Source organism: Pinus tabuliformis, chromosome 2_1 (assembly GCF_031772625.1).
Source record: "Pinus tabuliformis cultivar Carrire ecotype Pingquan chromosome 2_1, CPIR1, whole genome shotgun sequence".
In the NCBI taxonomy this organism is placed as follows: Eukaryota; Viridiplantae; Streptophyta; class Pinopsida; order Pinales; family Pinaceae; genus Pinus; species Pinus tabuliformis.
In genome coordinates this window covers 509,448,407-509,463,976 of record NC_142299.1, presented here as the reverse complement: position 1 = coordinate 509,463,976, position 15,570 = coordinate 509,448,407, and positions in this window count along the sequence as shown.

Genomic DNA, 15,570 nt, shown 5'->3' with positions numbered 1-15,570 from the left:
TTATCTAGAGCATGACCTTTGGAGAGATCTAGAAAGGAATGCTTTCAATCCCTATATTAGTTTGGAAACTTTTTCATGAATACCGCGCTATTAAAATCATGGTTACTTTTTATGAAATGATCAAGTGATTTGTAATTTTTCGGTAAGATGTTCCCTTTGACAATAACTCACGTCATGTGTCACTTTGTACTTTCCAATACTCGAGAGTTTGATGTCACACGATGGAATTATTTTTTGTTGTTGGATCATACTTACAAGTGTTGGGTGGTGTTAAGGTGGGTGGTTTTAAAATGGTTTGTCGTTATATGTTCTAAAGATAAAACTCATGCGTGCTTTTCTCTCCCATTGTTAATGACATCGTTTGTCCTTTGTTGGGATGGATCATGGATTCAATGAAAGACATCAAATACATTGATGCCCAACATTTTACTGTCTCACAGGGTATGAGGGTCATAGAACTCATCAGTCGTAAGGAAAGTGCCATACCTCAGATTTTCAGAACGATTCCTTGCAAACTCTAATGCATGAGATTTTTCCCTTCTTCAACACTATTTTATTCGAGTGACAAATATATTGATTTTTTCTCAAGAAACCCTATACTTTCTCCCGCGTTACCCAAGTAAAATTTGTTGTTTTCAATTTTGTCTATACCAGGAATCATAGTGGCACTCAAAGGTGGGAAATCATCTCCATTTGCATTTTCAGGTACAGAATCATCACACGATATGACATGTGTTCTTCCTTCTATCAATGCAACCTTCAAAGATTCCACTACAACTGCAAAGTGCACAGTATTGGTGGAGTCATTTTTTGTACTTTCTACACCATGAAGCTTCCATTTGAATCTTGTTTCAGAAATACCCTTTCCTGAAGTGAGATTACTACTATCATGGTGAAAGACATTATTTTTTAGGAATTAATGATCGTCAATGTCTCCATTCGGAATTTGGCTTGCATCAACCAGATCCACTTTCGGGACCTGGTAAGAAATTGTCAAACCTTCATACTCCATGTAAAAGGAAATAATTGAGAACTTAAAATTGACTGAAATATTTCTTAATTTGTATGAGATTAATTTATTATTTTATTGATTGTTTGATATATATATATATATAATTTTAATTTTTATACCACAAAACTTAGATGGTTTACCTATAACGTACAAGTCATTGCGTTTCTATGACATACGATAAAACAAATGGATTTTTCAATATAATTCTTTCAATTTTCTCTTTCAAAAGGAAAATATCACCTTTGTGTGAAGGGCACCTCTCAAAATGTGCACCATCCAAAAATCAATTTGTGGTCCTATTTTAGAACTACAGAAAGTGTTTCCTATGTTTACGGGTATCACATAAAATATTTCACTACCTATGAATTGGACGAAAATTTTAGACAAAACCAAATGAAGACACACTAAATGGATCTATGTACTATGCAGATTTCGCTGACAATTAAACAATTTAACATGCATACTTTATCATTTTCCATCAATGTGTTGTTGTTTTTATCTTAATACTACTCATTTCGTAGTTGCACTCATTTTATATTAATGGGACATAGAATTAAATATTACAGTTCATCACTGAGTATATAAAATCATTTCATTAACTCTCCATCACTTTGATTGATTTAACTATAATTTATAAAAATAAATAAAATTCAAAAGTATTCATTTCATTATTTAACTATATTTTTAATAAGAAGTTTCATTAGAGTAGGGAGTCAAAATCAGTTCCATTTTGGCATTTTATTAGTTCATGTTTAAGTAAGAAAATTGTATTTTTCACCAAAATTACTTTACATATTAATTTGCGACATATTTGTGTAATCTAGGAAATTTGGAAAAAGAATCATATTAATCAGATTTATTTATTTCTAATAAATTTATTTTCTTATTTATAGAATTTTTGAGTGATCAAATATTTTATAATAATATTTTATGCCTTTTATTTGTGATATTTTATTTTATATTGTCAAAGTCAAAAAATCATTGATTCTTTTTAGTGTTTATTTTGAAGGTTCTAACAATGGTGTTACAATAAAAAAACTTTTGTTGGTTTTGACAGCACTTCAATTGAACCTACAAACTAGTACCTTATCCCTTATTACTTTTTCACTACTTCACTAAAACTACCCTACCACCGCAATTCCCATCACCATTCACAACAACCATTAAAATGTTTGTAACACCCTCCTCCCATGTCTACCCAAGTAACCGACCAACCAAGATAAACATGTGACAATAAGTTACTATGATATGATTCGACTCCATATGTGTTAGTTAAGGAAGTGGAACACATAACACAAACCTTCCACGTTATCGAAAAAACTCATAGGAGTCAGCCCAACCATTCAGGGCCTCAATCCCTTGGATGCTCCCTTGATATGGACAAGGGTGTGTGTGGGACGTTCCAGAAGCTCCCACAACAAGGGCAAGTGAGCTTCCAGGGAATGTTTTCCCTTGTGTTGTGCCTGTAACTCTAGGATTTATGCCACTTTTGAGGCCCAGAGCCCAGGTCACTTCCCAGAACTCAATGAAACCTCCAAAAATGAATTTCCGCAACGTAACAAAGATACATTTCCAGAAACTTTGACAAGGACTACACTAGACCCCTACTAGTCATGATAGGCATTTTTTCAAACATGTCACAAACATGAAAGTTATAAGTCTTAACAATAGAACTTAGCATAGGGGTCTCATACTTATCGGAGAATCCATAAGTAACATTAAAGCCTCAACACATTAGATACAATTTCACCTATTAGGCCATAGATACATTATTCGTTCATTTATAAGTAAAAGTGTGATGAGAGCCATACATAACCACTGTCATAATACACATTCATAAGTAGCACAATAACAATAAAAATACCAAGGAAACAACAACCATATAATACACATATAAATTAATATAGTATTCATGAATTAACAAGGAGAAACAACCTCATATTAATGATGAAAATACCAACTAGGTTTGGGACTTCCATGAACAACCCAACCATAGATATGGCTCAGTCAAATCTCTCTTCAACGAGTCACGCCCATGCCATATTCCAAGCATGAATGTGGGATCTCATGGAATAATCCATCAAGACCAAATGAGGGCTTCCAGATGCCAAACCACCTCAACCCATCAAATAGTGAATCCACCTCATAGTCAGACATCAGAAACCATGACCAGATTGGTCTCTATTGAAGCCTTCAAGGGCTTCAGAGCATGTGTTTCAACCATGGCTTCGAGGACTAGTAACTCAAATACCCACTATGGTTGGTCTCTAAAGAAGTTGGCCAAGAAAGTCTACAAGGCTAGTAACTCAACCCACCAAGTGCTTCTAAGGATTTTTGCAACCAAGGATCTAGGATTTGTAACTCAACCCAAGTTGTTACAGGGCTCGAAAGTGTTTGTTCAACTAAGGCTCTAGGAAATAGTAACTCAACCCATAGGTAAAGGAACATGAGAGCCAACCAGAAAATAAAAGGAAAATGAACCCACAACACCATGGCTATTCATAAAATGACAAGTCTAGGAGAGTCCATTGTCAATCGAGGCAATCCTCCATGCCAATGACATATCATAACCAGGAAACCACATGCATATGTGATTCATGCTAGAAATAGTGAGGAAAACATACATGGAACTTAGCACCTACAAGAAAAAACCATTGCAGTTGTCGATCCCGATGTCCTCTTGCACTTTCCTGCTCTTCCTTTGCCTTATTGTTCCAAGAATCCAAGTATGCCATAATATCCAAGAGTGCTCCAAGAAAACTCTAAATTTCCATGAGTATGAGAGAGAGAATATAATAATATCTCCAAAACTGAACTGGTAAAAAGCTACCACCTGATGCTCATAAGCATTTTTATCAAATAGGTCTCTATTTTCTTCATTTTTCCATTATTTTACTTCATTTTCCTCCTCAACTTGTGACCTTCCACCTCCCTTTTCTCCTAATTTCCATTATTTTCATAAATAAATGTGCCAAATGAAATTTTTCCTTTCTGAAGCATTTGCCATTTCCTTTGACAATTTCCTTAGCCATTAATCAATCACTATAGATCCCCATCACTATGATTTTTCCCAACATTCAGCATGGAATATGTGTCCCAAGAACTAGGTAAATATTTTTCCTTTATTAGCTTTTACATGGCTTTTTGACCAGAGTTGTTATAGGACCCTCCCCCTTGGGTGAACACCTTCCTTGATGTTCAAAAAAACTTACAACCAACAAGGCTACCATAAGCAAAACATAATATCGATGGAGCATTGTTACTTAGCTCATTGCATTATTTACAACACTCATCCTACTGAGAAGAAAACCAACATGACAACATAACAAGTATAACATCATAATTACATGATACCCATACCAATTATTGGAGCTTTATGACATAGCTCATGGAAGTATTTACATCCATATACATATGTACATATACCAAACATCACCAAAACATGTAGCAAAGCATATACCAAAGACATATTCCAAAACATCCATTGAACCAATGAATAAGGAAGGATATATAGCCCGCATCTGATCTGCCATATCCCATGTAGCTTCATCGGGCACAAAGTGCTTCCATTACATTGTAACCTGCTCGGTTGCTCAGTTCTGGAGACTGAGCATATTTCTCTACAAAATGCACTATGGTTCTAGCTGGAATTTACCTTTTGGCTCCACTTGCAATACAGATCACTCAATCACATGATCAACATCTTTAACATACTTCTTAAGCAATGAAACATGGAAAACATCATGGAATTTCACCGTTTGAGGTACTACAAGTCAATAGGCTACTAGGCCAATCCTCTAAATAATCTTGAAAGGTGCACAAAACCAGGGTGCCAGTACAGCACATGATCCAATCCCCAAGGATCTCTTATTCTATTTGATGTGAAAATACACTCATTCCCTAACCTAAAACTCCTTGAACAACCTACTCCGATCTAAATATCTCTTCCACCTATCCTATGTTGCTTTCAAATTCTCCTTCATTAGCTACATTTATTGCTCCTTGTATGCCATCATGTCTAGTCCAATCAACACCCTCTTAACTTGACAACTCCAATTGATGGGAGTATGACAACCTTTCCCATACAATGCCTCAAATAGACTCATCCTTAATGACTCCTGATACCCATTGTTGTAGGCGAAATCTACCAACGGAAGGTACTATTCCCACTTCTACTATTGATGCATAACAAACATCCTCAACATGTTCTCCTATATCTTATTGACCCTCTATGTCTATCCATCTGTCTGCAGATGATAAGTTGTATTGAAGTCCAACTTTGTGCCCAAACCTGAAAATAACTCCGTCGAAAAATTGGAAGTGAACTTTGCACCCTTGTGTGACACAATCGTCTTCGGAACTCTATGCAATCTGACCACGTCCCTTATGAATACTTGTTCTACATCACTCATTGAGAATGTAGACTTCACTGGAATGAATTGCACTACCTTGTTCAACATGTCCCCCACTACCATGATATAATCTTGTTGTCTCACCGTCCTCACCATCCTCATAAAACATGTGATAAAGTCCATGGAACTGACCTCGCATTTCCACTTTGGAATCAGAATCAGTTATAGCAACCAACCTGGATGCTTCTAATCTACCTTCACCTGTTGACAATCCAGGAACCTAGCCAAAAACTCTGCTACATTTCCCTTCAAATTCTTCCACTAATAGAATTTCTTCACTACTTTTAGTGTCTTCTAATAACCCAGGTGACCTGAATATGATTTTGCATGAAAATCCCTCAGGATCACCTTCTTGAGCTCACTGTTGTCTAGAACATTTATCATGTATTTAAATCTAATCAATCCTTCTTGCATGAGATGATAGTCCACATCTCATGAAGCTTCATATGTACCTCTACCTATACCGCTACTTGTACCTGTATCACTACCTATACATGTACTTGTACCTCTGCCACTACCTATATTTTGTTGCAACATGTGCATAATATCCGTATACCTGTCATCCCACTGACCTACCTTCAATATTGTATATTTTAAATATGTCACATAGGAGCTCATAGTTGTTATGTGATTTACTTGTATCCACCTACTAAGAGCATTTTCCACCTTTTTCTATTTACCTTTGATATACCTGATCTCAAAATAAAAATCAATGATCGTGGCCAACCATCGAGCCTACCTTCCATTCATATTTGGTTGGTAAAATAGATACTTTAAACCATTGTGATCACTCATCAATACAAACCTCCTTCCAAGAAGGTAGCCCGTCGACATATTCAATGCATGTATGATCATTGTTGACTCAGGATCATATTTCGGGTAGTTGTTCTCGTGCACATTCAGTTTCTGTGACTCGTAGTGTAACACCTGCCTATCCTACACAAGGACTTCATTAAGTCCTCTCTTGCAAGCATTTGTATGTACTACAAACTCTTTTGTCCAAATCTACAATCTTTAACACTAGTTCATGTGTCAACAACTGCTTCAATTACTCAAAATTGGTTGCACACTCCTCTATCAATTCAAACTTCTTACCTTTCCTATACAATGATGTGATAGGATAAGAAAATATGTGATAAGTTCATGATGAACCTCCTGTAATAACCTGCTAACCCCATGAAAGATCTCACCTCATCCACATTCGTAGGAGTTGCCCACTCCATGATATCTCTTACCTTTCCTAGGCCCACTCCTATGTCATCCTTAGAAACTATATATCCCAAGTAGTGTACCTTAGTCCGAAAGAAACTACACTTGGTGAGCTTAGCATAAAACTGATTCTCTCTAAACAATCTCAATATTGTTGCTAAATGTTCAACATGCTCTTTTTCATTTTTTGACTATACCAATATATCATTAATGATCACGATAAAAAATCTTGTCCAAATGAAGAAACAACACACTATTCATCAAGCACATAATGGTACCTAGAGCATTAGTTAAAACAAATGGAAATACAACAAAATGATAATGCCCATACTTGGTCAGGAAAGCTAACTTGTATATGTCCTCTTCTTTAATGCATACCTGATGATAATGCCCATATCTAGTCTGGAAATCTATCTTGTATATGTCATCTTCTTTAATGCGTACAATATGATATCCGGATCTCATATCAATCTTCAAGAACAATGCTTCTCCCTTAAACTAATCAAACAAGTCATCAATCATCGGTAACAGATACTTTTTCTTGATGGTCAGTTTGTTCAACTTCTTGTAATTAATGCACAACCTAAGACTATCATCCTTCTTCTTCACAAATAGTACAAATGCACTCGATCATGATACACTTTCTCTAATTTACCCCTTGTCAAGAATTTCCTTCAGTATGAAGCTTCAACTCTATCAACTTACGTGTACTCATCCTGCAAGGTTCCTTTGATATTGAAGTTGCCCTTGGCACCAACTCAATAGAAAAGTCTACTTCCCTGTGAGGTCGAAACTCTAAAATATCTACAAGAAATAAATCTTGAAACTATTGTAGAACTGGGAACCTTCTCAAAACATCTACATTGTAAGCTTCCTCACCTTTGTCACTAGAAATTTGCACTACAAATAACACACACCCTTTCTTGTGACTACACTTGGCCTACATAGCTAGCGCCATTCTAATTCATGTTTCTTTGTTCTTACCTCACAAGAATATTTGTTCCCCATTCATACAAGCACTCAATATAGTTTTCATAACAATCCACCTTGGTTCTACGAAAGTACAACCAACCCATGCCCAAAAAAATATGATATGATTGCAATAGTAATGCATTCAAATGTGATGAGGTATGCCTACCACTGAAATCAAATTCACAAGATCTTACCCAATGATGAAATTGCTTCTTTGTAGATGTATCCAAATGCACTAAGCAAGACTTTTCATGCACTTCTTTATTAAAACCAAACTTATCCACTAGGTCACGATTAACATAAATATAATTAGATCTAGGTTCAATTAAAATAGAAACAACTTAATCACAAAGCTTACGGTCCATCTCAATGATAGATGCCTGGTGGCCTTCATGTCTATTGTCCAATTCTACATATATACAAGGAATGATTTGCCCAACATCCCCAATAGTCTATGCCTCTTGTGCACTATAGATATGTGGTCTACCATCTTGATGTTGTGGACAATATCTGCTACGATTCTTTCCTCCACAAGTCCAACACCACATGGGCTACTTATTTTCACTCTTATTCTACTCCTCAGAGTGAAGTCCCTGTCCTTTTCCAGATGCATTGAACTTCTTATGTGGTGTGACATTCTCTTTTTTACCTAAATCCTGAGGTCTTTCTCGCTTCTTGGCCCGATTTTGTTTTCTCTTATGGTTGCCCTTCCAATCTCGTTTAGTCTCAGACCTGAGCTTCAATTGTTTATAGCAATCCTTTAGCTTTTAGATGAATTCCTATAATGATCTAGGCTCATCGAACTCAATCCTGTCTTTGAATGCAATTGACAACCCACTAATGAATCTTTGAATCTTCACCTTCTCCTCCTTGAGGTAAGGCATATACCTCAATATCTTCAATAATCTACTAGTTTTCACGTCATATATCATCAATCCCCTCTTTAACTCATAGAATTATTTTCCCTATCATCAAAGTATCACTTCGATAGATACTTCTTTTGGAATATCCTCTTGAACTCACTCCTAGTTAACTCATCCTAATAAATATCTCTAACATTCTTTACATCTTTCCACCAAATATTTGCTTTACCTCTAATACTAAATGTAGTTATTCTAGTCTTCATGTTGTCTAAGTAATCATGCAATCTGAAGAACTTATTCATTCCAAGAAACCATGATTTTTCATCTTGTGACTTCTTCATCTGTCCATCAAATGTAGGTGGCTTTCCTTTCTTAAATACACCTAACAAATATCTCATGTCACTCCTCTTGTAAGGATCATAACGATAGTGATAGTAATCCTTTTCAGAACCAAAACTAGAATAGTACCTGTGTCTATCACCTCTCCTATTTATAGTGTCCAAGAACCTGCCATATTTGATCATGTCATCTTTATCTGACCTATACTTACCAGCAGAACTAATTCCATACGCCTCATTAATTATGTCCTCCTACCCATGGCTGATCTTAAGTGGTCCTTGTTGCTGCAACTATAACAAACTCTAAAGTATCAATGCATTTACCTCTGGTTCTTTCTCCTATCCCTATATGATTTTGTCATTGTATTCCTTACAACTCCTTATTTCTTCCCTTGGGCTTCTCAATGTGTCTGCTAAGTCAAAATAATTTCCAAAACCACACTACTCACTTGATCCATAGGGAGAGTCTCAGGAACTATAGTCTACCATCTTGCTAGTCATCTTTGATATTATTCTTGCAAAGGATACCATTCAGCTAAACCAAATCACAATAAATAAATTTACCTTAGCATAATTTTGGGAGGATACATCATCTGTAGGATCAACGAATCAACGAAATTCATGTATAACATAATCATCACAACATATAGAAATATAACACATAAGCATATAAGCATATAACCATCATTCTAGCTAGAGTCCAGTCATCAATGCATGACCATATCAACTATACATACCATGACCTAATGCATGACAACAACCACCACATCATCATACACATGACCACATGTGAATACTAATGTGTACAAAAAATGCATAATCAACCATACACTCTGTTGTACCACTGAGATAGTAGGTCAGCTACCAATTCTAGAGCATCTAAAACAATTGTTTTGGAGTTTTTGGTTTTAGTTTTGGAAGACCAATGAATGAAGATAGATTTAGAATTGAAATACTTAATCCTTTGGATAATATTAATATCTCAGCAAAGGGCTTCTATAAAGCTTTACATAGTGATATAGATCAAATAGTGGGGAGAAGAAGACATAAAATAATATGATTATCACAGTTTCCAGACTGTAAAACAGAACAATCATAAGTATGAAAACCTTCTAAACTACATTGCAAAGGTTCAAGGCAATATAATTAAGCTTACAAAAGATGTTGATGATTTATTGATTAGAGGGGATTAGCTAAATAGACAATTCATTAATCCATTCTCTTAATAGATGATCTCTTCAGGAGCTTATAGGAATAGATTGAGACACAATTATTCCTACCTAGATATCTCTATAAGTCATAATCATATGAAGAAAAACATAATGATTGATAACTGGAAAAACTTACAGGATAACACAAACTATGTAAAACTGAATTCAGAATCCTCTGCTTTATATTAAGGTTCCAGAAAGACTGAGTACATCAAGTGTCTAGAAAATCTTCCTTCAAAGGTGCAACCAGGTCCAAAGTAGAATGAATAGTCACAACTTAACGAGCAATGAACAATGAGCCTTAAACTTTGAACCTTTTACAATTCAAGAAGAGAGTTATTTATACAATAATGAAACTAAGAAAATATCCTAAAACTGATTAAGATTTATTCTAGGAAAGGAAAGATCTTCATGCAAGAAGATAGGGACAACTGTTGAACTTCTTCTTGTTGTCCCTTTTATTCAGGTTGTGCTGGCTTTGTTGTTTGATATTTTTCCCTTTAGGCTACATGATTGTTTGTATCCTTTACGTTGGTTCATTCCTTCATTTGATATTTCATTTGATACTCTTTAAACTCTATGAATATCCTTTGACCTCGCTGAGTAGCTTTTACTGTCCATTTTTGTTTTTACTGTGTTTTTCAATAGTAAATCCTTTTAGATTTTATGTTACATGGTAAATTGATTTGAGATGATCTTCATATTTGCCTTCAAACTATAGGCGGCCTTTTTTTTGTAAGCCTAGAACAAAAGTTTTTACCTGCAAAACACAAAAATTGTTAAGAAAACATAGGTGATAGATGAGGACATCAATAGCTTTATTGAGCTTGAAAGGATATTGGAAGGAGTCCAGAGTGTATTGGAAGGTAAAGCAATGGTTTTATTTGGTGCAAAGGCTTATGGAGGTTTCACTGTGAAAATAGGCGAAACAAAGGAAAATGGTGATTTTTTTGTTTAAACAGAAAAATAGCTTTATTTTTGAAATATGGTGCAAAGTCAACAATGGTCATTCGTTATGCGGGAGGTGTTTTTGGTTTTCATCACATCGTTTTTAAGGCCCAGGCAGTTTTGGGAGGGGTCACCCAAAATAATCTGAGCCTCACATGTAGCAAGGGCAGGTCAGTGGAATACCACTTTTTGGATGGGGAATGCATGGACAGAGAGGCAACCCAAAATCAATGAGGCTCATGGATTTGAATGTATTGGATTGGACAGTGGTGGACCAAAAGTGCAGCACAGATGGTCCCAATGGTTAATTATGGTGGCAATGGCTTTATTATGGGTTAAAACTGAGATTAGCAGTTAAATGGAGGTTTAGGCTATTTCTTCATTTAAATCATAAAAACCTTTTAGCAAAGAAATTCTTCACAAAACATAGTATGGCGGACCTGAAATAATATGAACTCAAGTGGATAAATGACGTTTGATCTGGTTTCATCGCATATCAAAATTGGGGTTTAGTGAAGTAAGGCCCATCACAATGAAATGAAATAAGGGCTCGATGCGATATGGAAAATAAAACATCAATAATACTACATCGGGTCTAGGTTCCCATCGCAATCGGATATCGCAAGGGCGGAGGGTAATTCTTTAGCCTAGATTTGCAATGAAGGAGGATGCGAAATGGGAATGAAATATGAAATATATCTGCATCGGGTCCGGGTCCATCGCAATCACATATCGCAATGCGGGGAGATTGCATTCATGTTGAAAGGCTTGCGATCTGCCAAAGCGATGTTTTATTAAATACATAGTTTTTATAATAAAACTAATGGTTTCGGGGTATTTTCATAAAGGGAGTTAATATATATGGGAAAGGGAAAATAGACTAAGTATAATGCCTTTTATGAGTTATTTGCTTTCACACACACACACACACACAGATATATATCTATCTATATATATATATATATATATATATATATATATATATATATATATATACCTAGGCTAAACAACGTTTTGTGGGCTTTTCAAGTAAAAAGGGATTTAGCATGGGGTTTTCACTTTTCCTAGGCAAAAACGATTCTAACCTTAGAAAAATGGGTTTTTTATGGAAACTGAATGAATATGAACTGTATGAAGGTGGGAAGGGGAGATTAGTAAATATAGGGATGAATGGGGATGATGGAAGTTAATTAATTGATCTTGTAGACCTTCATTTTCTTTATGTAATTCCCATATGGTAAAATGTGATAAATGTACATTTTTTCCAATGAATTATCATACTTCTACAACCTTTCTTCTACTTACCCTTTGCTTATCCTATCATTTTTTCTTCACTTAATGGGTGCATTTAAGCTAGAAAATCCTTTTCTTTTCTTTTTATTTTACAAAAGAAAACTATCTAATTCTAACCTTATAACATCCAGGCGCTTAGATTAAACTGGTGAGCACCTTATTATTCTCTACCTAACCACTGATATGCTAAGATTAAATAGTTTGGACAGATCTTTATTCTCTAACTATAACATCAAATTTAAAGCATGAAGCAGTCAAGATTAATCAATTTGACTGTCATGGGTTGTGGCATTTATGACAAGATGCACACAACCATTATTTTGCAGAAAAATAGTAGTGGAATTTAGACTTGCTCACTTTCAGATTTTATTTGTTTTCTTTTCTTTCTAACCTAACATTTTCTTTTTGGCTTGATTTTTTAGGGCATCTAACCTAACATTTTCTCTGATATGGACATCATCATCAGGATATTTTCAAAAACATTCTATTCAATATTGTTATGTCCATATCCTAACTTAACATTTTTTCAAAATATTTTTATGTATTTTTTGACTAATTTATTCTATCTTATCAAAACCAAAAAATTCTACAACACACTCATGACGACACACTCCACAACAGCACCATCAACTTCTGATGGCGACCTCACTGCAACCATAACCCATACCATACAAATGCAACAAGCACATGTTATTACAACACAAGAAACCCATATGAAACTAACATGAATGCATGACCAAAACACAACCCATCATGTTCAAGGGGTCAACCATGCTCTGGTACCACTCTATAATGCTCTCCTTTGACATCTACCCATGTAACCAATGAATCGGGGTAAACACTTGACAAGAAGTTACTATAATATGATTCGACTCCCTATGTGTCTCTTAAGGAAGTGGAACTGGAAGACCACATCAAACATACCTTCCAGATATGCAACAAAACTCTAAGGAGCAATCCCAACCATTCAAGTAATCATCCCCTAAGACCAACTGATGTTTTAGTGTATCAAACCCCTGGACACTCTATCAATATGGAAAATGGTGTATCTGGGAGACTCCAAACTCTCCCCTAGCAAGGGAAAGGGAGCTTCCATGGACTTTTTTCCCTAGTGCTATGCCTGCGACTCTAGGATTTTTTCACCTTTTAGACCCAGATCCCAGGTCATTTCCATGAATTCAATGATACCTTCAGGAATAAATTTACACAAGATAACAAATATACATTTGCAAAAGATTTGACAAGGACTAGACTGGACCCCTACTAGCCATGATAAGCATTTCTTCAAACATGTCACAAACATGAAATCTACATGTCTTAATAATAGAAATAAGCATAGGGGTCTCATACTTATCTTAGAATATGTAAGAAACATTGGAGCCTCAACACATTAACTTCAATTTCATCTATTAGGCCACAAATACATTGTTCATCCATGTACAAGAAAAAACATGATGAGATCCATACATAGGCGATGTCTTAATACATGTTCATAACCAGTACAATAGAAAAAAAGATACCAAGGAAACCACAACCATATAGTACACATACAAACTAGTATAATATTCATGAATTAACAGGGAGAAATAACCTCATATTAATGATGAAAAGGCCAACCAGTTTTGGAACTTCCATGAACCACCTGACCATAGATATGGCTGAGCCAAATCTCTCTTCATCTAGTCACCCTCATGGCATATTCCAAGCATGAATGTAGATCTCATGAACAATCCATCAAGACCGAATGAGGGCTTCCAAAGGCAAAAACACCTCAACACATCAATCCGTGAGTGCACTTGAAGGTCAGACAACACAAAACATCATTATATTGGACTCTAGCCAGGCCTTCCAGGCTCGGCTTCCAGGACTAGCAACTCAACCCACAACTATCGGCGGGCTCCATAGAATTTTCCCAACAAAGCCGCTATGACTAGCAACCAAATCCACCAAAGGTTCTATAGTGTTTGTCCAACCAAGGCTTGAGGACTAGTAATTCAACACAATCTATTACAGGGCTTCAAAGTATTTTTCCAACCAAGGCTACAGAAACTAGTAACTCAACCCACAACTAAAGGAACATGACAACTAACTAGAAAACAAAAGAAAAATAAACACACAACACCATGGCTATCTAGGAAATGGAAAGGGTAATAAAATCCACTTTCAATCCAGGGAATCCTCCATGCCAATCAGATATCATAACCAGGAAACCACATGAATATGCCATGCATACCAAAATTAGTGAGGAAAGTATACATGCAACTCGGTACCTAGCAGCAAAACTCATTGTAGTTGTTGATCCCAATGTCCTCTTGTGATCCCCTGCTCTTCATTTTCTTTCATTCTCAAAGCATCCAAATATGCCACACTCTCCAAGAGTGCTCCAAGAAAACTCTAAATGTCCAACAGTAAGAGAGGAAGAGAATAGAATGAGATCTCCAAAACTAAAATAACAAAAATCTACCAACTAACCCTCATAAGCCTTATTATCAAAGAGGCATTTAATTTCTTCATTTTCCCATTATTTTCCTTAATTCTCCTCCTCACATGCAACATGTGACCTTTCACCTCCCTTTTCTTCTAATTTCCATTATTTTCATAAATAAATGTGCCAAAATGTGATTATTCATTTCCAAATCCTTTGCCATTTCCTTTTCCAATTTCCTTAGCCATTAATCGATCACTAGTGATCCGCATCACTATGATTTTTCCTAATATTTATCTTGGAATACATGTTCAATGAATTTAGTAAATATTTTTCCTTTGTTAACTTTTACAAGGACTTTCGACCAGTGTTGTTACAAAACCCTTCCCCTTGGGGAACACCATCCTTGGTGTTCAACGACTCCTATAACCAACAAGGCTACTGTAAGAAAAACATACTGGCCCCCGAGCTTCATAACTTAGCTTATTCTAGTATTTAAAATGATCACCCAACTGAGAAGAAAACCAACATGACAACATAACAAGTATAACATCATAATGACATGAAACCCATACCACTTATTGGAGATTTATATCATATCTCATGGAAGTATTTACATCCATATATATATATATATATATATATATATATATATGTATATATATATATATATATGTATATATATATATATATATATATATATATATATGTATATATATATATATATATATATATATATATATATGTACATATGCCAACCATCACTAGAACATGTACGAAAACATATGCTAAAGACATATAGCAAAAAATATGCTCAACCCATGAATAAGGAAGGATTCATAACCTGCATTTGGTCTTCCATCTCCCATGTAGCTTCATTGTGCCTA